We start from the raw sequence: 24,799 nt of genomic DNA on the forward strand, positions 1-24,799 counted from the left end.
GTGGAAAGGTCCCGGGCCGCGGTCCTGTGGGAAGGTCCCGGGCCGCGGTCCTGTGGGAAGGTCCCGGGCCGCGGTCCTGTGGAAAGGTCCCGGGCCGCGGTCCTGTGGGAAGGTCCTGGTCTGTGGAAAGGTCCCGGGCCGCGGTCCTGTGGGAAGGTCCCAGGCCGCGGTCCTGTGGGAAGGTCCCGGGCCGCGGTCCTGTGGGAAGGTCCCGGGCCGCGGTCCTGTGGGAAGGTCCTGGTCTGTGGAAAGGTCCCGGACCGCGGTCCCGTGGGAAGGTCCCGTGGGAAGGTCCGGGGCCGCGGGTTACTCCTCCAGCAGCCGGTGACCTCTCTCCTGACCTGTAATATACGGTATATACTGGTGACCTAACACCAGGAGCCGCACAGCGATCAGGCCACGTGTCAGAGACGCCGCCACTGCGACCAAAGCGGAAAGGTCCATGAGACGGATAGACACATCAGGGGGCGTCGTTTATATACCGAACCCATTGCCAGGATACCCCCCAGTGTCCGATAGGTGCAGGACCCTCCTCTGGACTTATACGTGGCCCACATAAGTTTCTATGGGAGTGTCAAAAATATCCAAGCAGCGCACGTGGCTGTTTTTAGAAGTCCCATTGAAATAATGGAGAGCACACTGCGCAAGCGCCGGCCACTGCTCCGTTTACTTCTGTGGCGCTGATAGAGCTGAGCCAATGGTCCCATGAATGGAGGGCGGCCACTCCTGCTCGGTGCGGGCTCCATTCTGGAACCGGCCCCTATCGGACATTAGGGATATCCTAGCAGTATACCTTGGAGATGAGGAGCTGTCCCCGTAATATGTATAGAACATTAAATATGCCAATAGGATCCCACTGGGCGTGTCCCTTATGATGCAGCTGAACATAGTAACATAGTTTATAAGGCTGAAAAAAAGCCTCCGTCCATCCAGATCGGCCTGTTATCCTGCAAGTGGATCCAGAGGAAGGAAAATACCCTGTGAGGTAGAAGCCAATGTTCCTCACTTTAGGGGGAAAAATCCCTTCCCGACTCCAATCAGAATAACTCCCTGGATCAACGACCCCTCTCTAGTGACTATAACCTGTAATATTATTACACTCCAGAAATACATCCAGGCCCCTCCTGAACTCTTATAGTGACTTCACCATCACCACCTCCTCAGGCAGAGAGTCCACAGTCTCACTGCTCTTACAGTAAAGAGTCCACAGTCTCGCCGCTCTTGCCGTAAAGAGTCCACAGTCTCGCCTCTCTTGCCGTAAAGAGTCCACAGTCTCGCCACTCTTGCCGTAAAGTCTATAATCCCACTGATATATATATACACTGCGTGCAGAATTATTAGGCAAATGAGTATTTTGACCACATCATCCTCTTTATGCATGTTGTCTTACTCCAAGCTGTATAGGCTCGAAAGCCTACTACCAATTAAGCATATTAGGTGATGTGCATCTCTGTAATGAGAAGGGGTGTGGTCTAATGACATCAACACCCTATATCAGGTGTGCATAATTATTAGGCAACTTCCTTTCCTTTGGCAAAATGGGTCAAAAGAAGGACTTGACAGGCTCAGAAAAGTCAAAAATAGTGAGATATCTTGCAGAGGGATGCAGCACTCTTAAAATTGCAAAGCTTCTGAAGCGTGATCATCGCACAATCAAGCGTTTCATTCAAAATAGTCAACAGGGTCGCAAGAAGCGTGTGGAAAAACCAAGGCGCAAAATAACTGCCCATGAACTGAGAAAAGTCAAGCGTGCAGCTGCCAAGATGCCACTTGCCACCAGTTTGGCCATATTTCAGAGCTGCAACATCACTGGAGTGCCCAAAAGCACAAGACATGGCCAAGGTAAGAAAGGCTGAATGACGACCACCACTGAACAAGACACACAAGCTGAAAGGTCAAGACTGGGCCAAAAAATATCTCAAGACTGATTTTTCTAAGGTTTTATGGACTGATGAAATGAGAGTGAGTCTTGATGGCCCAGATGGATGGGCCCGTGGCTGGATTGGTAAAGGGCAGAGAGCTCCAGTCCGACTCAGACGCCAGCAAGGTGGAGGTGGAGTACTGGTTTGGGCTGGTATCATCAAAGATGAGCTTGTGGGGCCTTTTCGGGTTGAGGATGGAGTCAAGCTCAACTCCCAGTCCTACTGCCAGTTTCTGGAAGACACCTTCTTCAAGCAGTGGTACAGGAAGAAGTCTGCATCCTTCAAGGAAAACATGATTTTCATGCAGGACAATGCTCCATCACACGCGTCCAAGTACTCCACAGCGTGGCTGGCAAGAAAGGGTATAAAAGAAGAAAATCTAATGACATGGCCTCCTTGTTCACCTGATCTGAACCCCATTGAAAACCTGTGGTCCATCATCAAATGTGAGATTTACAAGGAGGGAAAACAGTACCCCTCTCTGAACAGTGTCTGGGAGGCTGTGGTTGCTGCTGCACGCAATGTTGATGGTGAACAGATCAAAACACTGACAGAATCCATGGATGGCAGGCTTTTGAGTGTCCTTGCAAAGAAAGGTGGCTATATTGGTCACTGATTTGTTTTTGTTTTGTTTTTGAATGTCAGAAATGTATATTTGTGAATGTTGAGATGTTATATTGGTTTCACTGGTAAAAATAAATAATTGAAATGGGTATATATTAGTTTTTTGTTAAGTTGCCTAATAATTATGCACAGTAATAGTCACCTGCACACACAGATATCCCCCTAAAATAGCTAAAACTAAAAACAAACTAAAAACTACTTCCAAAAATATTCAGCTTTGATATTAATGAGTTTTTTGGATTCATTGAGAACATGGTTGTTGTTCAATAATAAAATGAATCCTCAAAAATACAACTTGCCTAATAATTCTGCACTCCCTGTATATATTAAACTGTCCTCTGTGGTGTGTATAAATATTCAGTATACTGTCCTCTGTAGTGTATATACAGTATACTGTCCTCTGTAGTGTATATACAGTATACTGTCCTCTGTAGTGTATATATATACAGTATACTGTCCTCTGTAGTATATATACAGTATACTGTCCTCTGTAGTATATATACAGTATACTGTCCTCTGTAGTGTATATACAGTATACTGTCCTCTGTAGTGTATATACAGTATACTGTCCTCTGTAGTATATATATATATACAGTATACTGTCCTCTGTAGTGTATATACAGTATACTGTCCTCTGTAGTATATATACAGTATACTGTCCTCTGTAGTATATATACAGTATACTGTCCTCTGTAGTGTATATACAGTATACTGTCCTCTGTAGTGTATATACAGTATACTGTCCTCTGTAGTATATATATATATATACAGTATACTGTCCTCTTTAGTGTATATATACAGTATACTGTCCTCTGTAGTGTATATATACAGTGTACTGTCCTCTGTAGTGTATGTATACTGTCCTCTGTAGTGTATATATACAGTATACTGTCCTCTGTAGTATATATACAGTATACTGTCCTCTGTAGTGTATATACAGTATACTGTCCTCTGTAGTGTATATACAGTATACTGTCCTCTGTAGTATATATATATATATATACAGTATACTGTCCTCTGTAGTGTATATATACAGTATACTGTCCTCTGTAGTGTATATACAGTATACTGTCCTCTGTAGTGTATATATACAGTATACTGTCCTCTGTAGTGTGTATATACAGTATACTGTCCTCTGTAGTGTATATACAGTATACTGTCTTCTGTAGTGTATATACAGTATACTGTCCTCTGTAGTATATATACAGTATACTGTCCTCTGTAGTATATATATACAGTATACTGTCCTCTGTAGTGTATACAGTGTACTGTCCTCTGTAGTGTATATATACAGTGTACTGTCCTCTGTAGTGTATATATACAGTGTACTGTCCTCTGTAGTGTATATATACAGTGTACTGTCCTCTGTAGTGTACCCTGTGGGCGCGTACCTCGGTATCTCGCCGGTCAGCCAGTACCGTTAATCCCACTCTAGTGCGAGTTTACCGAAGCGGTGACCTTGCGGCGCCCGATGACACCAGATGGTGAGTATGCTCCCTGCACTAGTTAGGGACTCCTTCCCTCCTATCCATCCATCCATACTCCATCAGTGTCCCCTCTCCCCTGGCCGTCCTTCCCTTCCTCGCTTTAATCTAGTGCCCAGCTTGTGCCTGGACTAGGCTGCACTAGTTGCCGCCTTTTTCCTGGCATCTAGGATCTCTGTGTGGTTCATTTTCTTTCTATATGGGGGTCGCTATGACCCCCCCCCCCCCCCCCCCCCCCCGGGCGTTTCTTCCTCCCCTCCCCAGGTCCCGCGGTGTCCGTCCGCTTAGGGTGTTTCATTTTCGGCTGCTGCATCTACTTTAGTCCCCTGCTCTGGCTGTGACAAGGCCACATCCTTTTCTGAATTTTCCCCGCCTTTCAGGGGTTCTATTGGGTCATTTTTGTCACCAATGGGGGTCGCTCATTACCCCCTTTCTGCGCATACCCTTTTTTTGTAGCCTTTTGGAGCTTTTTTTCCACTTCCCAGCACCCTGCAGCTTCAGTCCGCCGGGGGTGCCTCATTTTCATCTACACTATCTACTCTAGCCCCCGGCTTCTGCCAGGACTAGGCCAAACTCTTTTCCGCCATTTTTTCTGGCTTCCTGTTTTTTTCTAGAGGTGTTGCCTCCCTCATGGCCTTCTAGAGGTCTCTGCAGGGAATTTCCGGTGGGAGGACGAGAGGTCCCAAAGGGTGCTTTCCCCATTTTCACAGTGCCCCCCGCTTGCATGTAGCGTGATTGGTGGGACATATTATCCTGGGCCCCTTTTCGGTGGTTCATGTTGTGGCAGGTCCCCTTGCCCTCCATTCCTCCCCCTGGGTTGCATCTGCTCATGCTGTGGCTGGGGGTTGCTGTGCTATCAGTCTGGCTGGCATGCATGCGGTGACTGGATCCTGGGCTCAGTCGGGTTACCCTAAACTCTGTTCAGGGCTCACCTTTTTCCCTCACCTCCACTGTAGCCCGCGCCCATTCTCAGCTATGATGATATTATGGCGCTTTTCCCTGCCCTCATGCGGCAGCATCGGGCCCCCGGGAGTCCTTTGCTTCCTGCCTCATTCTGGGGCAGAGTCCAATAGCGGCCTAGGGTCTCCCCTCATAGGTCCCGCTCATCCCCTACATCCTGGTTTCCTCCCAGGACGGGGCTAGGACTGAGGGAATCGCCTCAGGTTTCTTCTGCCTCATCGGGGGACTCCTCTGCACCAATTCTGACTCGGAACAGAGCATCAGGCGGTCTTCCACCTTACAGAATCTCTCTGGGTGGTCAAAGACAAATGTCCCCTGAGGAACCTCTCCATGGTTGGTGTCCCCTTTACTGGATTTTCAGATGGCAGTCCTCTGGTTGCACGGGTAATTATCCACGCAGGTAAGTCAGCTTGCCGCCTCTCCAGTAGGTGGTGCTTTACCTGCCATTGTGTTTAGCACACCGGCTCACCTATGTGGTTTCCCAGGTACGTACGCCTTCCCCTTCACAGGGGGGTACACGTACCACTGCCAAATGCTGTATCCGGCAGACTTTCCTGGTTCCAATGTATCTCCTTTTCAGCTGGAGTAATTTCACTATTACCAGGGGCTATATTCAATGCACCCCCCTAGTCGGAGAGTGTTCCAGGCCACCGTATTACTTCTCCAGATGCTGTAGCCAATACACCACCCTGGTGCTAGTGCGCACCACGCAACCACATTACTCCCTTATCAAGTGGAGTACCCGTACCATCTTCAGATGCTTTAGCCATTTCACTTGTCTGGTTCTAGTGTGGACCACGCAACCATATTACTCCCTTATCAAGTGGAGTACCTGTACCATCCTTAGATGCTATAGCCATTTCACCTGTCTGGTTCTAATGCGCTCCATGCACCATATTACTCCCTTATCAAGTGGAGTACCTGTACCATCTTCATTTGCTGTAGCCATTGCACCTGTCTGGTTCTAGTGTGCACCATGTAGCCACATTGCTCCTTTATTAGGTGGAGTACCTGTACCATCTCCAGAGGCTGTAGCCATTGCACCTGTCTGGTTCTAGTGTGCACCATGTAGCCATATTACTCCTTTATTAGGTGGAGTACCTGTACCATCTCCAGAGGCTGTAGCCATTGCACCTGTCTGGTTCTAGTGTGCACCATGTAGCCATATTACTCCTTTATTAGGTGGAGTACCTGTACCATCTCCAGAGGCTGTAGCCATTGCACCTGTCTGGTTCTAGTGTGCACCATGTAGCCATATTACTCCTTTATTAGGTGGAGTACCTGTACCATCTTCATTTGCTGTAGCCATTGCACCTGTCTGGTTCTAGTGTGCACCATGTAGCCATATTACTCCTTTATTAGGTTGAGTACCTGTACCATCTCCAGATGCTGTAGCCATTGCACCAGTCTGGTTCTAGTGTGCACCATGTAGCCATATTACTCCTTTATTAGGTTGAGTACCTGTACCATCTCCAGATGCTGTAGCCATTGCACCAGTCTGGTTCTAGTGTGCACCATGTAGCCATATTACTCCTTTATTAGGTTGAGTACCTGTACCATCTCCAGATGCTGTAGCCATTGCACCTGTCTGGTTCTAGTGTGCACCATGCAGCCACATTACTCCTTTATTAGGTGGAGTATCTGTACCATCTTCAGTTACTGTAGCCATTGCACCTGTTTGGTTCTAGTGTGCACCATGTAGCCACATTACTCCTTTATTAGGTGGAGTACCTGTACTATCTCCAGATGCTGTAGCCATTGCACCTGTTTGGTTCTAGTGTGCATCACGCCGTCATACTACTCCTTTATCAAGCGGAGTACCTATACCATTTCCAGATGCTGTAGCCATGTCTCCACTCATTATAGTGTGCACCATGCATCTAGATTGCTCCCATTCTCAGGCGGAGTATTTGTAGTATCTCTAAGTGCTGTGCCCTATTGGTACTATCTGTGGCCCATACCGCTCCTGCATTACTCTTTCCTGGCTCTAATGTGTACTAGACAATCATGTGGCCCCTCTTCATGTGGAGTGATGGTACCATCCCCAGACGCTGTATTCATCACTCTTTTTTTGGTTCTAGTATGCATCTGGCACCCCATTACATCGCTGGACGTCCTCTCTGATCTGGCTGTGACAGGACTAGTGAGAGACACACACCTACTTGGTGGGTGGACTTTTCCGCTGCTCGCTCTGGTATCGGACATGGTCCCGTAGTTCTCCCATGGTCCGGGCGTTCTTGGTACTCCCTTATTGTAACGGCATACAAGGGAATGCTCCAAACTCCGAACGGAACCTCACGAATAGCTGCTAGCAGACGAATAGGAAACGCACCCAAGCGGCTTACATTCCTAGCAATCAGTCTCTAACAGCATACAGTAAATCCCCCTTAAGAACGAGACCATGCTCTGTGTTGAGGGTCAAGCAGTGGTCATCCAGAGCTGTGTGTTTATTGTTCTTATATAACATTGTTACACATTAGTACCACCCACAGGGTTTTGTAAAAACAACCAATAAACACGTACTTCACAGTAAAACACTCCCACACAAAATCCTCCCCTCTGCCTGTGATACAATTACCTTACACAATGGGTGATGTAATTATCACAGGCAGGAGAATACACAATGTCTTCTGTCCTGGAGACAACCGAGGAGTAATTCAATTATCTCTCAGGATAAAGGGAAATCGCCAATACACACGTGGAGACAATAGGACAGACATCACTACTCAAATATACAATGTCCCACCATTTACAGTACACATAGACATTTAACATATCCCCAGATGGCTTGGATCTGAGCACTCAATATATCCAAACCGCTCAGATGCCACAAACACAGTCAAATCGCCATGGGGTTTAGGTTTAGCATGGGCTGATGAGAAGGCCCATAATCTTGGGGCAAGAGGCTGGCAACCAGGCTTCTCCAGCACCCAGTGGCGAGGTTGGTTTCGCCACATTTCTCCCCTTTTCCAAACAGACTAACAGGGTATCTGACCTTCTGCCGGTCAGTGCCCTTGTTAGTCCAGCAGCCCACCCACAAAATAGAAACAGCAGTACAGCCCACCCACAATAAATGGTTACTACACCTGAGCAAGGGATAAACTTGTCCATGTGCCTTACTACGGCTGTGTGGGGGACTGGTAGACTGCCTTGGTAAGTTGCTGAGTGGGCAGAGACCAGCGGTACTTTGCCCTGGTGCCAGCGCTACCAAGGAAGAAGCGTGGTTGTAGCCTGGTTGTTGGAGGAGGAGACCGACTGTCTCCCCTTTAGATAAACCACCATGCTGCTGTGGGGGGAGACCGACTGTCTCTCTTTGGCTAAACAGCCCTGTTGCTGGGGGACAGGACTGACTGTCCCTACCCCCTGTGCTGTGAGTGCAGAGACCACGGTCCCATCTGCACTGTTGTTGGGCTTACTGTCTCCCCCGTTAAACTGCCGCTGGGGAATGGAGACTGTGCTCCCAATTCCCTGTAAAACATACTGCCGCTGGGAGCAGGACTGACTGTCCCTACCCCCTGTGCTGTGAGTGCAGAGACCACGGTCCCATCTGCACGGTTGTGGTACTTACTGTCTCCCCCTGGTACGTTAAGCTGCCGCTGGGGAATGGAGACTGGGCTCCCAATACCCAACAAATCCTTCTGTTGCTGTGGGATGGAGACTGGGCTCCCAATTTCCAACAACTCAATCTGCTGCTGGGGGACAGGACCGACTGTCTCTGCCCCCTGTAACTCAGCGTGCTGCTGGGGAATGGAGACTGGGCTCCCAATTCCCAATAGATCACATTTCCGCTGAGGAGAGGGGGTAGCAAGCTCCTCTCCCATACATACTTCAAGCCTCTGGGAGGGAGACCGACAGTCTCCGCTCCCAATACATTGTCCTGTTGCTGGGGAAAGGAGACTGGGCTCTCTATTCCCTGTAGGACACTCTGCCGCTGTGGGACAGGACCGACTGTCTCTGCCCCCTGTAATTTAGCCTGCCGCTGGGGAATGGAGACTGGGCTCCCTATTTCCTGCAGGACTGGTGGAGAGACCTCGGTCGCACCTCCACCGGCCACCTGGGGTTCTTCCCAGTAAATCTCCACAATATCTGCCCAGCTGAATGGGTCTGGATCCGGGTCTGTCATCTTGCTGTCCTGCTGAGCCTTCCCAATGGAGGGGAAGAGATCTCTGTAGTCCTGCTCCAGTTCCCACTCCAGGGTTGCTAGGTGAGCCAGGTCTTTCTCTACCTCATGGGGGTCATCCCAATCCTGCCTAGCCTCCCTCTCATAGAAAATGTCCTGAAGTCTGGACTGTGCAGGTCTCCCGAAGTCAGGCTCTGCAAAGGACTCCCATAACAAGCCAGGACCATCAAACTCCTCTCCCTCTGGCTTGTCATGCTCAGCTGTCCAGGGTATATACTGTGCCATATACCACCAGAGCGCCTGGTAGGCATCCTCCAGCCATAGCTCCTGCCATACCCGGTGCTCTAGTTCCTTCACCCATTCCTGCAGGGGCTGCTCTCCCAGGAAGGGCATCCGCAGGACCACTTGCTTCTGCAATCGCTGCTCTTCACTGGGGAGACTCTCACCTCGCTGTTATTGTACATTATCCAGGGCCTGGTACCAGATGCCTTTCCTTAATGCATCCCAGCCATCTAGGTCTTCCTCATCGTATCCCACTGCTGCCACCAATTGTAACGGCATACAAGGGAATGCTCCAAACTCCGAACGGCTTACACTCCTAGCAATCAGTCTCTAACAGCATACAGTGAATCCCCCAAGAACGAGACCAAGCTCCGTGTTGAGGGTAAAGCAGTGGACAGCCAGAGCTGTGTGTTTATTGTTCTTATATAACATTGGTACACACTAGTACCACCCACAGGGTTTTGTAAAAACAACCAATAAACACATACAATACAGTAAAACACTCCCACACAAAATCCTCCCCTCTGCCTGTGATACAATTACCTTACACAATGGGTTGATGTAATTATCACAGGCAGGAGAATACACAATGTCTTCTGTCCTGGAGACATCCGAGAAGTAAGTCAAATATCTCTCAGGACAAAGGGAAATCGCCAATACACACGTGGGGACAATAGGACAGACATCACTACTCAAATATACAATGTCCCAACCATTACAGTAAATATAGACATTTAACATATCCCCAGATGGCTTGGATATAAGCACTAAATATATCCAAACAGCACTCAGATGCCACAAACCCTGGGGCAAGAGGCTGGCAACCAGGCTTCTCCACCACCCAGTGGCAAGGTTGGTTTCACCACACTTATGTTCTCTGATTAGTTGTGCTACATGACAGAAGTGCCGTTCGCTTGGGCCTTGCCGTTGTCTCCACCTATCCGTTTCTTCCCCCTTCCTTGGGGGTTTCTTTGTGCTCTGCTGGTAGCTGGTTTCTACATGTCGGTGTAGTCTCTCCCAGCTTCCCCTGGAGAATTCTGCATCCTTTTCTGACATATGGATGTCTGGCAATTCTTTTACAAAATCCGGGGCAGTGTAATACAGAATGCTACTCACTACACTTGGGATAATTGGTTAACCATGGCTGATGTTTTTTCCCTATGGTTGCTACATTAAATTTTTCCTTTGATAATCTGGCTATTATTGTCCTCACGTGGTCCAGTTCTGTGGACCCTATTTAAGCCTCTGCCTAGGTAATCCTGCTTGGAGTCCCTGCCCTAATGGTTCTTAGACCATCTAGCTGGCCGGATCCCTCTGGGAAAGCTACTCATAGCATCTCTGACCGCACATGCTCTGTATGACAGCTGCTTCTTGGGGACCGGTTTGGTTCTTTTCCCTCCTGGGTCCCCATAGACTTGTTTCCCTCCTGAGATTCTAACCTCTCTTCCCGTCTCCCCAGGTTCAGGTCCTGGTACCTGGGAGTTTGTTGCTCTGGTTTGCAATTTACATTGGTATTGGCCACTTCGGAGATGGAGCTTTCCCTCAATTGGAGAACTGTTCCTCCTTAGTCTGTTTGGAGTTCTCTCTCTTCTACTCCAATATCTCTCAGACCAGTGTGTCTCCACTGGTATCACCAGGGCCTGCAACTGGTTCCCTTTTGCCTGAGACTTCATATGGCCAGAGATTTCTCTGGTCTTACATTTCACAGTGATATTTTGTTCCAGTTGTTCTGAGGCTCCATTCTTGCCTCCTTTGTATGGGAAGCAGGGCCGTCTTTAATATTGATTGGACCCTGGGCAAGAATTTACTTGGGCCCCCTGGATCCCGCCTTCCCACACCCTAGAATGCAATCACGCCCTTCCCCCTCCTTCTCCAACCACCCAGCACCTTACTCACATAAAACAAGTAATATATATAATATAGCAGGGCGGCTACACGCACTCGTCGGTACACAGAGGGCGGCTACACGCACTCGTTGGTACACAGAGGGCGGCTACACGCACTCGTTGGTACACAGAGGGCGGCTACACGCACTCGTTGGTACACAGAGGGCGGCTACACGCACTCGTTGGTACACAGAGGGCGGCTACACGCACTCGTCGGTACACAGAGGGCGGCTACACGCACTCGTCGGTACACAGAGGGCGGCTACACGCACTCGTCGGTACACAGAGGGCGGCTACACGCACTCGTCGGTACACAGAGGGCGGCTACACGCACTCGTCGGTACACAGAGGGCGGCTACACGCACTCGTCGGTACACAGAGGGCGGCTACACGCACTCGTCGGTACACAGAGGGCGGCTACACGCACTCGTCGGTACACAGAGGGCGGCTACACGCACTCGTCGGTACACAGAGGGCGGCTACACGCACTCGTCGGTACACAGAGGGCGGCTACACGCACTCGTCGGTACACAGAGGGCGGCTACACGCACTCGTCGGTACACAGAGGGCGGCTACACGCACTCGTCGGTACACAGAGGGCGGCTACACGCACTCGTCGGTACACAGAGGGCGGCTACACGCACTCGTCGGTACACAGAGGGCGGCTACACGCACTCGTCGGTACACACAGGACAGCTATACACAGTGGATATGAATAGTCTACACACCCCTGTTAAAAGATACATTTTTCCACCTTAAATGTGACCTATAAACTGTACATCACAGCAGTACCATCATTCTAAAATATAACTTTTAATATTAGCGTATAAAAAGTCAGAACACCCTTATAATTATTAACTAATGAGAAAAATACATGAGGAAAATAGAAAAAATATTGGTAAAATCTAGGGTCAGATGAAGGTCCCTAATGCAAGGTATCTGCAGTTGGTTAGTCGGTGTTAATGGGGCCTAATGGGAAGATGTCCCTAGTTCTAACCCTACTGTTAGTAGAGCCCTGCCTAGATACGGAATAGCCGCCCCGATAGGGGCGATCCCGTTTCTCGTGCCTCCTGGTGTCCCTGGTTAACCCCTAGCAAGGAGTGGATACCTATTGGGGGGGGGGGGGGGACCCTATAGGAATGCCAAAAACAAACTGAAATCTTTTAGGTGGAGGGAAGAAAACAAAAAACAAAAAAAATTATGTAGTTGCATAAGTGTGCACACCCTTAAACTAATACTTTGTTGAAGCACCTTTTCATGTTATTCCAGCACTCAGTCTTTTTGGGTCTGAGTCTATCAGCATGGCACATTTTGACTCTTTGCAGAAACCCTCCAAATCTGTCAGACTGCGAGGGCATCTCCTGGGCACAGCCCTCTTCAGATCACCCCACAGATTGCGAGGGCATCTCCTGGGCACAGCCCTCTTCACATCACCCCACAGATTGTCAATCGGATTTAGGTCTGGGCTCTGGCTGGGCCATTCCAAAGCTTTAATCTTCTTCCGGTGAAGCCATTCCTTGGTTGATTTGGATGTATGCTTTGGGTCGTTGTCATGCTGAAAGATGAAGTTCCTCTTCATGTCCAGCTTTCTAGCAGAAGCCTGAAGGTTTTGGGCCAATATTGACCGGAATTTGGAACTGTTCAGAATTCCCTCTAGCTTAACTAAGGCCCCAGTTCCAGCTGAAGAAGAGCAGCCCCTTGGCATGATGCTGCCACCACCAGGCTTCACTGTGGGGATTAGGTTCTTCTGGTGATGTGCCGTGTTGTTTTTGCGCCAAACATATCTTTTGGAATTATGGCCAAAAAGTTCCACCTTGGTTTCATCAGACCATAACACCTTTTCCCACATGCTTTTGGGAGACTTCAGATGTGTTTTTGCAAAATGTAGCCTGGCTTGGATGTTTCTCTTGGTAAGAAAAGGCTTTCGTCTTGCCCCTCTACCGCATAGCCCAGACATATGAAGAATGCGGGAGATTGTTGTCACATGGACCACACAGCCAGGACTTGCCAGATATTCCTGCAGCTCCTTTAATGTTGCTGTAGGCCTCTTGGTCGCCTCCCAGACCAGTTTTCTTTTCGTGTTTTCATCAGTTTTGGAGGGACGTCCAGTTCTTGGTGATGTCACTGTTGGGCCATATTTTCTCCACTTGATGATGACGGTCTTCACTGTGTTCCATGGTGGATCTAATGCCTTGGAAATTCTTTTGTCCCCTTCTCCTGACTGATACCTTCTAACAATGAGATCCCTCTGATGCTTTGGAAGCTCTCTGTGGACCATGGCTTCTGCTGTGGGATGCGACTAAGAACATTTCAGGAAAGACCAACTAGAGCAGCTACATCCCCAGTTATAAGAGGGTGTGCACACTTATGCAACCACATTATTTTAGTTTTTTTTGTTTTCTTCCCTCCACCTAAAAAAATTCAGTTTGTTTTTCCATTGAGTTGTACAGTTTATAGGTCACATTAAAGGTGGAAAAAGTTCTGAAATGATTTATCTTTGTCTCATTTTTTTACATCACAGAAACCTGACATTTTAACAGGGGTGTGTAGACTTTTTATATCCAGTGTATGTCTAGTCCACACAGGTCATATAGACGCTCCTCGGTACACACAGATCCTTCCTCAGGCTCTCTAGTGCGCACTTGTTCAACTCTTGGTTCTTGCGCAGCCCTGCTCCCTATACTCTAGCTTCTTACTTTTCCCACCTTGGGTGGAGCTTGGTGTTTCTCTTTGTTCCTTTCTTCCATATGGCCTTTTTTCCCAGGCACTTGTCCTTGTGATCCTGGCGGTCTCCCACAATTTTTCTTCCTTGGACTCTTCCTGGTCCTGGAGCCTCTGGGCTCATTTCTACCATTTCATGCTATGGCCTCTCCTGGTCCTGTTGGGTCACATGGTTCTACTTCCCACCCTCGGGGACTGCTTTGGGACGTCCCATGGTGCTGTGCCCCCCAATGACATGAACGAGAAAATTTGATTTTTGTGCTTACCGTAAAATCAGTTTCTCGTTCAGTTCATTGGGGGACACAGATCCCCCTCTTTGTTTTCATTTTTCTTTCCATCACCAGGTTGCTGCCCTTCTTTCTCTCCCCGATCCAGGACATGTTGGTTCTTTGCTTATGTTTCTCTCCTACTGCTATTGGTACAAACTGATTAGCCTAGTGTCTGTGGAGAGGGTACAGACCACCTGGGCCGAGACAACCTTTTTAATATCTAGTGTCGCCTCCTAGTGGTAGCTGGGGTATACCCATGGTGCTGTGTCCCCCAATGAATTGGATGAGAAACGGATTTTACGGTAAGCACAAAAATCAAATTTTTACTGTTCAAGCCTTCTACAAGATCATTAATAAATATGTTGAAGAGAATATGGCCCAATACTGACCCCTGAAGTACCCCACTAATGACAGTGACCCCTCCAGACTGACCCCTGTGGTACGTCACCCCTCCAGTACTGACCCCTAAGGTACTCCACTAGTGACAGTGACCCCTCCAGTACTGACCCCTGTGGTACCCCACTAGTGACAGTGTCCCAATCTGAGTGTGTACCGTTAATAACCACCCTCTGTTTTTTATCAATCAGCCAGTTACTTACCCACTTACAGACGTTTTCTCCCAGTCCGAGCATTCTCATTTTATATACTAACCTTTTATGTAGTACAGTGTCAGATGCTTTGGAGGAGTCCAGATAAACGATCAGGAGGCGCTCTTGTTTAGGGGGGGCGCTCTCTCTATGGGGATTCAGCTTGATATCGGGGGGGGGGGGGGGGGTGCTCTCTTCCCTCTATGGGGGGCGTAGCCCTGATTTTGGGGGTACTCTCTGTCCTATATGGGGGTTCAGTCCTGATATCGGGGGGCGCTCTTGTCCCTCTATGGGGGTTCAGTCCTGAAATCGGGGGGCGCTCTCGTCCCTCTATGGAGGTTCAGCCGTTATATCAGGGGAGCTCTCTTCCCTCTATGAAGGTTCTGCCCTGATATCGGGGGCGCTCTCCTTCCTCTATGGGGCTTCAGTCCTGATATCTGGGGGCGCTTTCCTCCCTCTATGGTCGGATGGTCACATTTTTCGGTCTCTTTCATTAGAAGCAGAAAACTTAAGGGTCAGAAATTCTCCTAACTATAAAATGTCCGTTAAATCTGCGGCTCATAAACTGCTGCCGGCTGCCCATAGACTTTCAGGCTGCTGACTGCCACACCCCAATCATCCGGACACTCAGAGGGCAGCGGGGTGAACTCCACCCTAATCCACCCGCAGGTTTCTGCGGATCCACAAGAGGATGCACAAAGAAGGCGGCGAATGGCGGCTGACAGCAGAGTTCCTCCTCCTGTTTATGGCGCTCAGTATTGTATTCAGTCTGTGTGTTATCTCCTATAGGTTCTGACTCCAGGAGGAGAACTCCCGCTGAGAGATGTCCCCGTCCTCTGTATTCCCAGGACTGTCCAGAGGAGAAGCTCCCAGAGAACCATCAGGTAGATGGAGCTGAAGTCTCCCCAGAATCTGACCAGAAAGGGATTGAACCAAAGACCATTTTACATTTCTTTTCTTCAGGATGAAAATCTGATGGATATTAAGGTTGAGGTTAAAGATGAAGAAGAAGAGGAGACGGATTTATGGGGCGATCAGCAGGGTAAGGAGGGGGGCTGTCATGGGTCACCTGGATACTACTCTCATCATCTCATTACATGTAATAATCTCTCCTGTCCCTGTGTGTTTCCTACAGACGGACTCATAGAAGGAAATCCCCCCGAGAGATGTCCCCGTCCTCTGTATTCCCAGGACTGTCCAGAGGAGAAGCTCCCAGAGAACCATCAGGTAGATGGAGCTAAAGTCTCCTCAGAATCTGACCAGAAAGTGATGGAACCAAAGACCATTTTACATTTCCCTCTTCCCCCTCCAGGACAGCTCCTGACCATGAGATGATCCTCCTCCCACCAGGCAGGGACAGTGAGGGTAAAACATCTTCTCCTCTGTGTCTTCCTGTCCTTTCAGGTGGGGAGAGGACATCATCTTCACATGGCAGCAGGTGCGGACATTCAGACTTACCTTGGGCTCTTAGGTTTGTGTAATGGAGCCTGCCGCAGACCTTTCTTCCCTGCTCCTCTGGAGCACCAGTGGAGGTGAGGAGCCTCTCTGAGGCACAGCGGTGACTGGACACTCATGGAGTCCCTCCAGTCTTCTCCTCCGTTTCCTGAGATTCTCTGCTCCGGGGGTGACATCAGCAGGGTCTGGAGGCTTGGCGCCCACTCGATGCCCCTTCTGATGTTGGTGCAGCTGTGATCGGCTGGAGATTCTGGCTCCAGTGTGAAGGTGACAGATGCTCTCAGACAGTGATGGGAGGGTTATTTCTACCTGGACTCTGGGCTGTGGCCATCCGGTTTGCTGTGATGTGTGGAGCCTGGTGTATATGTGCAGCACTGGGGTATACAGAGGACTCCTGGATTAATGGGCTGTTTTCTGCAGGTTCCTTTCCTTCTCTCTGGTGATTGATTAGTGATAAGGATGCGTCCAAGAAGTCTCAGTCAGCGCCGGAGCCGCGTTCTCCTAAATGTCGGATCTGTTCTGGTAAAGGGGTTGAGCAGTGCTGCAGTATTGATGAGCTACCCTCAGGATTGGTCATCAGTATCAGATTGGTGAGGGTCTAAATCCTGGCACCCCTGGAGATCTGCCGTACTGTATGAAGAGGTAGCGATGTTCCGACAAGAGCTGCTTCCACTTTAGAATTCCATATATAAATTGAACCAATCCTTAAATACCGATTCCGGGGATGCGTCAAGTGTGGTCCATCTGTTCCCCTATTCTTATGAGCCAAATACAAAAAATGAAAAAGACACATCAAAACCACAACGTTTTTTTGCAAATATTTCAGACTTTATCTTCTTCAGAAATGATGGACAAAAGGCTGTAAAGAGCAGCATATAAACAGGAAAGTGCATAAAAGTCCTGGAAGGTGTTACCTAAAGACACTATACGGAGGGGATTCACACGCCGAGTGCACATTATGCTACGTTTCGGGGACTGGATCCATCTTTGTCAAGCGTGCGTACTACAATCTATACTCCATTTAAGGGGTTGTCTCATCATAGACAATGGGGGCATATTGTTAGGATATGGCCCTATTGTCTTATACGTGTGGGTCCGCTGGACACGCACCTATATAGAGAACGGAGCCCTGCAAGTAAAGGAGGGAGCACTGCGCATGCACAGCCGCCCTCCATTTATTTTCTATGGGGCAGGTGAAAATAGCCGAACGCTGGCTCGGCTATTTCCATCGAGCCCATAGAAGTGAATGGGAGCGGTGGCTAGTCATGTGCGGTATTCTCCCATTCACTTCTGTGGGGAGCTGGCTTGGTGGTGGCCACACCGGAGTCCTCCAGCCACCACCTTGCAGAGCTCCATTCTCGATATAGGTGTGGGTCCCAGTGATGGAGTCTCCTTTTTTCTTGCATGGGGGGAGACCTGGTGGCTGCTTCATGTCCCTTCATGCCTGCGGCCGGGCGGTATTCCGGTGGGGGCTGGAAATCTTCCTCTCCTTGCACGTTGGCGTTGCTTGTGTGCCAGCAGGCCCCGTTTCCGGCGCACAGAGGGCAAGTGCGCTGTATGTGATGTGTGCGTTATGCGCTGGTACGGGAAGGGGGAGGAGCCGGAAACATGGTGGGTAGTGCGCGCCCTTCACAAGGAGACACCGGCTGATATGAAAGGGAGCAGCAGCAGAGTTGCAGGTTGTTGTATAGTGACTGGACTGCCACTTCCAAAAGAACCCCTTTCAGCTCGAAATTATGCAGGAAGAGGGGTATGGCACACAGCGCACGGAGCGGCAGGAGCAGCATTCTGAATCTGGCATAGTACTCCTGAGGGGTTGTACCCACCATCTCCTGGTGAGGAGATTGTTTTTTATTCTTGTGGTTGTGGCTACGAGAATGCGGAACCCAACTATCAGTGCCTAACTAAAAAACTAAAGCTATCATCTAGCTAAAATGGCTAGTGGTGTGCCCGTAGCCAGCAAAAAACTAATTTACAAGGCCAAGCAAGTAAAAAATTTAGCAATTTTGGCCTGAGGGTTTGACACACAACGTGCAAAGCAGGATGATTGCCAGCGTCCCATTTTTCTGATGATCTGAGCTGGAACACTATGTGCTAAGGCTGAGGATGCTGCTCCGATATGGAAAGAGTGTCCTGATATACGTTTGGGGTCATAATCGAGACCAGAAGATAAGGAGCGAATATGAGTGACAAATTGTGAAGATGTGAGAGGGCGGTTGTTAAATGGAAGCAACGAGGTATCTGGAGAGGAGCTGTCCAAAACTGACAGTAAGCGCTTTAGGACTTGACGGGGGCACCATTCATTGAAAGTCTGGAAATAATTGACCTTAATTGGCGGCCCTACTTGGGACTCGGTTTTGGTGGAGAAAAGATACAGCGTGAAATGATCACTGTGCCAGACTAATTGGCCTAAAGCCAAACCTTTAACCCTAGGTGAAGTGCTAGTGAATTCCCCGGGTCTTAAGAAACCATAAAAGCTGAGGAACATAGCAGCTTTGATAATCGTACTGATATAGGGCCCAAAAGGATTTCCATCTAGTGAATTTGAAAGTTCTCTGAACAGCTCCCCAGACACCGGCTGTCTACCCAGACCTGAACTCGTGGAGCTTTTCTGAATGCCCCTTAAAGTGGCTTTGACAGCTTGCGAAGCAAAAAACGACCCGCAGTCCGGATGTTCTAACACAGTGTTGGCGAACCTATGGCACAGGTGCCAGAGGCGGCACTCAGAGCCCTCTCTGTGGGCACCCGCACCCTGGAAAAAGTCTATGGTGTACCAATATGCCTTATACTTTTCCTGCCATTCATCAGTGCAGGGCACACTATGAACAGCACAGGCAGCGCATGGAATGTAGGCAGGCTATTATAGCTGAATGATCAAGTACATGGAAGATATATTATATTGGTATTCAAGTAAACTTGTTGTATTGGCACTTTGCGATAAAAAAAGTTTGTTTTCGGTTGCAGTTAGGGCACTCGGTCTCTAAAAGGTTCACCACCACTGTTCTAACATGTGATAATATTGAACCCCTGCCAATTAAAGCCTGATCGTGTTATATGACAGATGAAGCTCCTCGTAACAGTAAGCTAGAAAAGCCATGATATACGTGGTGAGGTTAACGTTGCTTCGAGGATGGAGCCGTGCAAATTTCTTAAAAATATTCCAACCGGTTTTGTAAGTACGAGCAGTATTGACTGAAAGTGACTTAAGGATGAGAGACTTGGCTGCCGAGAAATGCCTTCTTAATCCATTATCAATTCCCTGGCTGCTGGTGGGGAAACTCCTGTTTGGTTTGCCTCTGGCATCGCCTGAAAGAAACTGTGGAAATTGAAACGTGGCAAAGCGTCCGCCGCAATGTTTTGAACTCCCTGAATATATTGACCAGAGAAGTGGAAATTGAAATGTAGGGCGAGCCAAACCAGCTTGCGTACAAATGGCATGATTTGTGGAGATTTAGACCTGCCTTTGGAGAGGATATCAACAACTGCCTGATTTCAGTTGCCTTCATCATTGACAGTTTTCCCAAAGCCTACCCCAAACTAGCGCAGCGGCAACTATAGGATAGATTTCGAGCAACGGGGAGGATTTTAAAGACTCTTTTAACGAAGAGAGTTTATGCGGCCAATGACCGGCAAACCAATGTCTGCCGAATATCGCCGTGAACCCACCGGATGGGAGACTCCGGACTCCACTGTGGCACGAAAAGGAAACCCCATTCCAACCAGACAAGAAGAAGTCCCACATGACAAGATCAGCAGAAGCCTCATTGTCTAGGTGGATCAATGAATCCTGATCTGGAGCTGAGGGGATAAGTTGCAGTAATCTGGATATGAAAGCCCTGCCTTGAGGCATAACCTTGGTAGCGAAATTTATCCCTAACAATGATTGCAGCTCTAACTTGGTCAAAGTCCTGGAGGTTACTGATTTAGCAATGGTTTCTTTGATTTTTAACAACTTATCTTCTTGTAGTCTAGCTTGCATTTTTGGGGTATCTAACACAATGCCCAGAAAGGTTACCAAGGAGGAAGGGCCTTCAACCTTTGACGGAGCAACTGGAACATTTAAGGCGGAGAAAATCTGAAAGAGACTGTGCAACTTGTTGGGATTATGACTAGGTGGCTCTATTAATAAGAAATCGTCTAGGTAATGGATAACCATAAGGCAGCCGGCATGGTTAACCAGAATCCAGTGGATGGCCTGAGCAAATTGATCGAAAAGCCACGGGCTGCATTTGGACCCAAAAGTTAAACGATTAGCGAAGTAATACAGACTCGACCATTTGATCCTGTAAAACTTCCATAACTGTGGGTGGATTGGAAGAAACTTGAATGCATCGGCAATATCAGCTTTAGCCTGAATGATAAGCTGGATAGCCTCATCAATAGATGAATATTGCATAGAGAATTCTTCTGAAGGAATAGGAAAATTAATGCTTGGAATGAATTCAACTTAATGAATTAATCTGCAAATGAAATTAAAAGTGTCATTTATATGTTTAGGGTAACACAATGAACATTTAGAAACGCTCCGTGAGGGTAGCATAGTAGAGGTGACCGGTTCCCTTTAAGAAGTCTCTACCTATCACCACGAAGGTGTCGGCCTGGCAAGATGTACCTCGGGTTGTTGCCCCTGTAGCAAAGGTTAATAAAAAATCAGCCCTCCCGTTTGAGAATTTAGGTTCCCTAAAGGACCCAATAGATAAAAGAGCTGACACCTATCTTAGAAAAATTGGGAAGCGTCCTAATATTGCTACTACATCAGTAGCTTGATCACTTAAAGTTTGGTTGGGGGAATTAGAGTCTCATATTCTAATAAAACCCTGCGGGAACAATTGCTAGAAGCGATTCCTACTATGCTGAAGGCAGTTGATTTTATTTCGGGTGTGTCTGCTGGAGCTGCAGCTTTGTCTAATTCTGCCAGGAGATCCCTTTGGTTAAAAGGGTGGAAAGGGGACATTGCATCTAAGTCCAAATTATGTGCCCTGCCCTGCCAGGGTAATTTTTTATTTAGTCCTGCACTGGACAAAGCTTCTGACAGAAAAAAAGGGTTTTCCTGTGCCATCCTTTCCTAGACAAAAAAAGCCATTTTGGTTTAGGGAGAAAAAAAGAGGAGTCTGGAGTCCAAAAAAAAAGTATTGATTGGAGAAGAAATAAGTCAAAGGGCCTGTTGTTTAAGTCCAAACCTCAGTCTTCTAACGTTACTCAGTAATGACCCCAGACCTCGGGTGCGGGGTCGCCTTACTTTATTTTATAAAGCCTGGCAAAATTATTACAGCAAGTCCCTGGGTAAAAAATTTAATAGAGGAAGGTTATCGGTTGGGCTTCAAGAAATCCCCACCAAAAAGAGTAAAAAGTACATCTTTGTGTCAGCATTCTCCAAAGCAGTTATCTTTATTAGGGGAAATAAAAGACCTAATGGACAAAGCAGTTTTAATTCCTATTCCAACAGAGGAAATAGGAGAAGGGTTCTAGCAACTCTTTTCCTTGTCCTCAAGCCGAATGGATCTTATCGGACAATAATAGAAACATAGAATGTGTCGGCAGATAAGAACCATTTGGCCCATCTAGTCTGCCCAATATACTGAATACTATGGATAGCCCCCGGCCCTATCTTATATGAAGGATGGCCTTATGCCTATCCCATGCATGCTTAAACTCCTCCACTGTATTTGCAGCTACCACTTCTGCAGGAAGGCTATTCCATGCATCCACTACTCTCTCAGTAAAGTAATACTTCCTGATATTACTTTTAAACCTTTGCCCCTCTAATTTAAAACTATGTCCTCTTGTAGCAATTTTTCTACTTTTAAATATTCTCTCCTCTTTTACCTTCTTGATACCCTTTATATATTTAAAAGTTTCTCTCATATCCCCTCTGTCTCTTCTTTCTTCCAAGCTATACATGTTAAGGTCCTTTTAATCTTTCCTGGTAAGTTGTATCCTGCAATCCATGTACCAGTTTAATAGCTCTTCTCTGAACTCTCTCCAAAGTATCAGTATCCTTCTGGAGATATGGTCTCCAGTACTGTGCACAATACTCCAAATTAGGTCTCACTAGTGCTCTGTAGAGCGGCATGAGCGCATCCCTCTGTCTACTGGTAATTCCTCTCCCTATACACCCAAGCATTCTGCTAGCATTTCCTGCTGCTCTATGACCCTAAATCCCTTTCCTCAGATACTGAGGTTAGGACTGTATCACTGATTTTATATTCTGCTCTTGGGTTTTTACGCCCCAGGTGCATTATCTTGCACTTATCAACATTAAATTTTAGTTGCCAGATTTTTGACCATTCCTCTAGTTTTCCTAAATCCTTTTCCATTTGGTGTATCCCTCCAGGAACATCAACCCTTTTACAAATCTTTGTGTCATCCGCAAAAAGACACACCTTACCATCGAGGCCGTCTGCAATTTCGCTGATAAAGATATTAAACAATACGGGTCCCAGAACAGATCCCTGAGGTACCCCACTGGTAACAAGACCTTGGTCTGAATCTACTCCGCTGTCCCTCAGCCACTGCCTAATCCATTCAACAATATGGGAGTCCAAGCCCAAAGACTGCAATTTATTGATAAGCCTTCTATGTGGGACAGTATCAAAAGCCTTACTAAAGTCTAGATAAGCGATGTCTACTGCCCCTCCTCCATCTATTATTTTAGTCACCCAATCAAAAAAATCAATAAGATTAGTTTGACATGATCTCCCTGAAGTAAACCCATGCTGTTTTTCATCTTTCAATCCATGGGATTTTAGATGTTCCACAATCCTCTCCTTAAGTATGGTTTCCATTAATTTCCCCTCTATTGATGTCAGGCTTACTGGCCTATAGTTGCCCGATTCCTCCCTACTACCTTTTTTGTGAATGGGCACAACATTTGCTAATTTCCAATCTTCTGGGACGACTCCTGTTGCCAGTGATTGGTTAAATAAATCTGTTAATGGTTTTGCTAGTTCACCGCTGAGCTCTTTTAATAGCTTTGGGTGTATCCCATCAGGCCCCTGTGACTTATTTGTATTAATTTTAGACAGCTGACTCAGAACCTCTTCCTCTGTAAAGACACATGCATCAAAAGATTCATTAGTCTTCTTTCCTAACTGAGGTCCTTTTCCTTCATTTTCCTTTGTAAAAAATGAACAGAAGTATTCATTGAGGCCGTCAGCTAGTTCTTTATCTTCTTCCATATACCTTCCTTCTTTTGTTTTTAATTTGGTAATTCCTTGTTTTAGTTTCCTTTTTTCATTTATGTATCTGAAGAATGCCTTATCGCCTTTTTTCCCTGACTGAGCTAATTTCTCTTCTGCCTGTGCTTTAGAAGCTCTTATAACTTGTTTGGCCTCTCTCTGCCTAATCTTATAAATTTGTCTGTCATCCTCGTTTTTTTTTATTTTTATAATTCCTAAATGCTATCTTTTTGTTTTTAATGATTTTGGCCACTTCTGCTGAGTACCACAGTGGTCTCTTCCTTTTTTTGCTTTTACTGACAAGCCTAATGCAATTTTCTGTTGCCTTCAATAGTGCCACTTTTAAGTAGTCCCATTTCTCCTGGACTCCAGTGAAACTGTTCCAATCTGATAGGGACTCGTATACCACTAATCTAATTTTAGAAAAGTCAGTTTTTCTAAAATCTAAAACTTTTGTTTTTGTGTGGTGTGACTCAGTCACTGTACTTATAGTAAACCACACTGACTGGTGATCACTAGATCCCAAGCTTTCCCCTACAGTAATATCATATACCAAATTCCCATTTGTGAATACTAAATCTAAAATGGCCTCCTTCCGGGTTGGCTCCTCAATTACTTGCTGTAGAGATAATCCCAGTAGGGAATTTAGAATATTTGTACTCCTGGCAGAACTAGCTATTTTGGTTTTCCAGTTTACATCTGGAAGATTGAAGTCTCCCATAATGATAACTTCCCCCTTCAATGTCATTTTAGCTATTTCCTCAACTAGTAGATCATCTAATTCTTTGACTTGGCTAGGTGGTCTATATATCACACCTACACGAGTTACCTTATGATTATCAAGCTGCAAGGTAACCCAAACTAACTCTAAATTGTTCTCGCTAACTTGTATCAAATTAGATTTTATGTTATCTTTCACATACAGGGCCACCCCTCCCCCCTTCTTGCCTTCTCTGTCTTTCCTGTATAGAGAGAACCCTGGTATTGATATATCCCAGGAGAATTGTCAAGCAGATTTTCTCAAGTCATCCCCTCTCTCAGGGGGAGCTTGAATGAGGGAATTTTCGAGAAATATCAGCCATGTGGGACCGTCTGGTAATAGATTTGTTCTCCACAGCCACAAACAAAAAGACGCCATGGTTTTTCTCACTAGATTCCGGGTTGATCCCCTTGTGGGATAAGACGCCCTCCTCCACAAGTGGGATTTTATTCTAAGCTATGCCTTTTCTCCTCTTCCACTAGTCCAGAGGCTCCTGAGGAAGATCAGGAACGACCAGGCAAGGGTCATACTAACTGCCAGGGTCCCATTCT

The sequence above is a fragment of the Bufo bufo genome, chromosome 4 (assembly GCF_905171765.1).
Source record: "Bufo bufo chromosome 4, aBufBuf1.1, whole genome shotgun sequence".
NCBI lineage: Eukaryota > Metazoa > Chordata > Amphibia > Anura > Bufonidae > Bufo > Bufo bufo.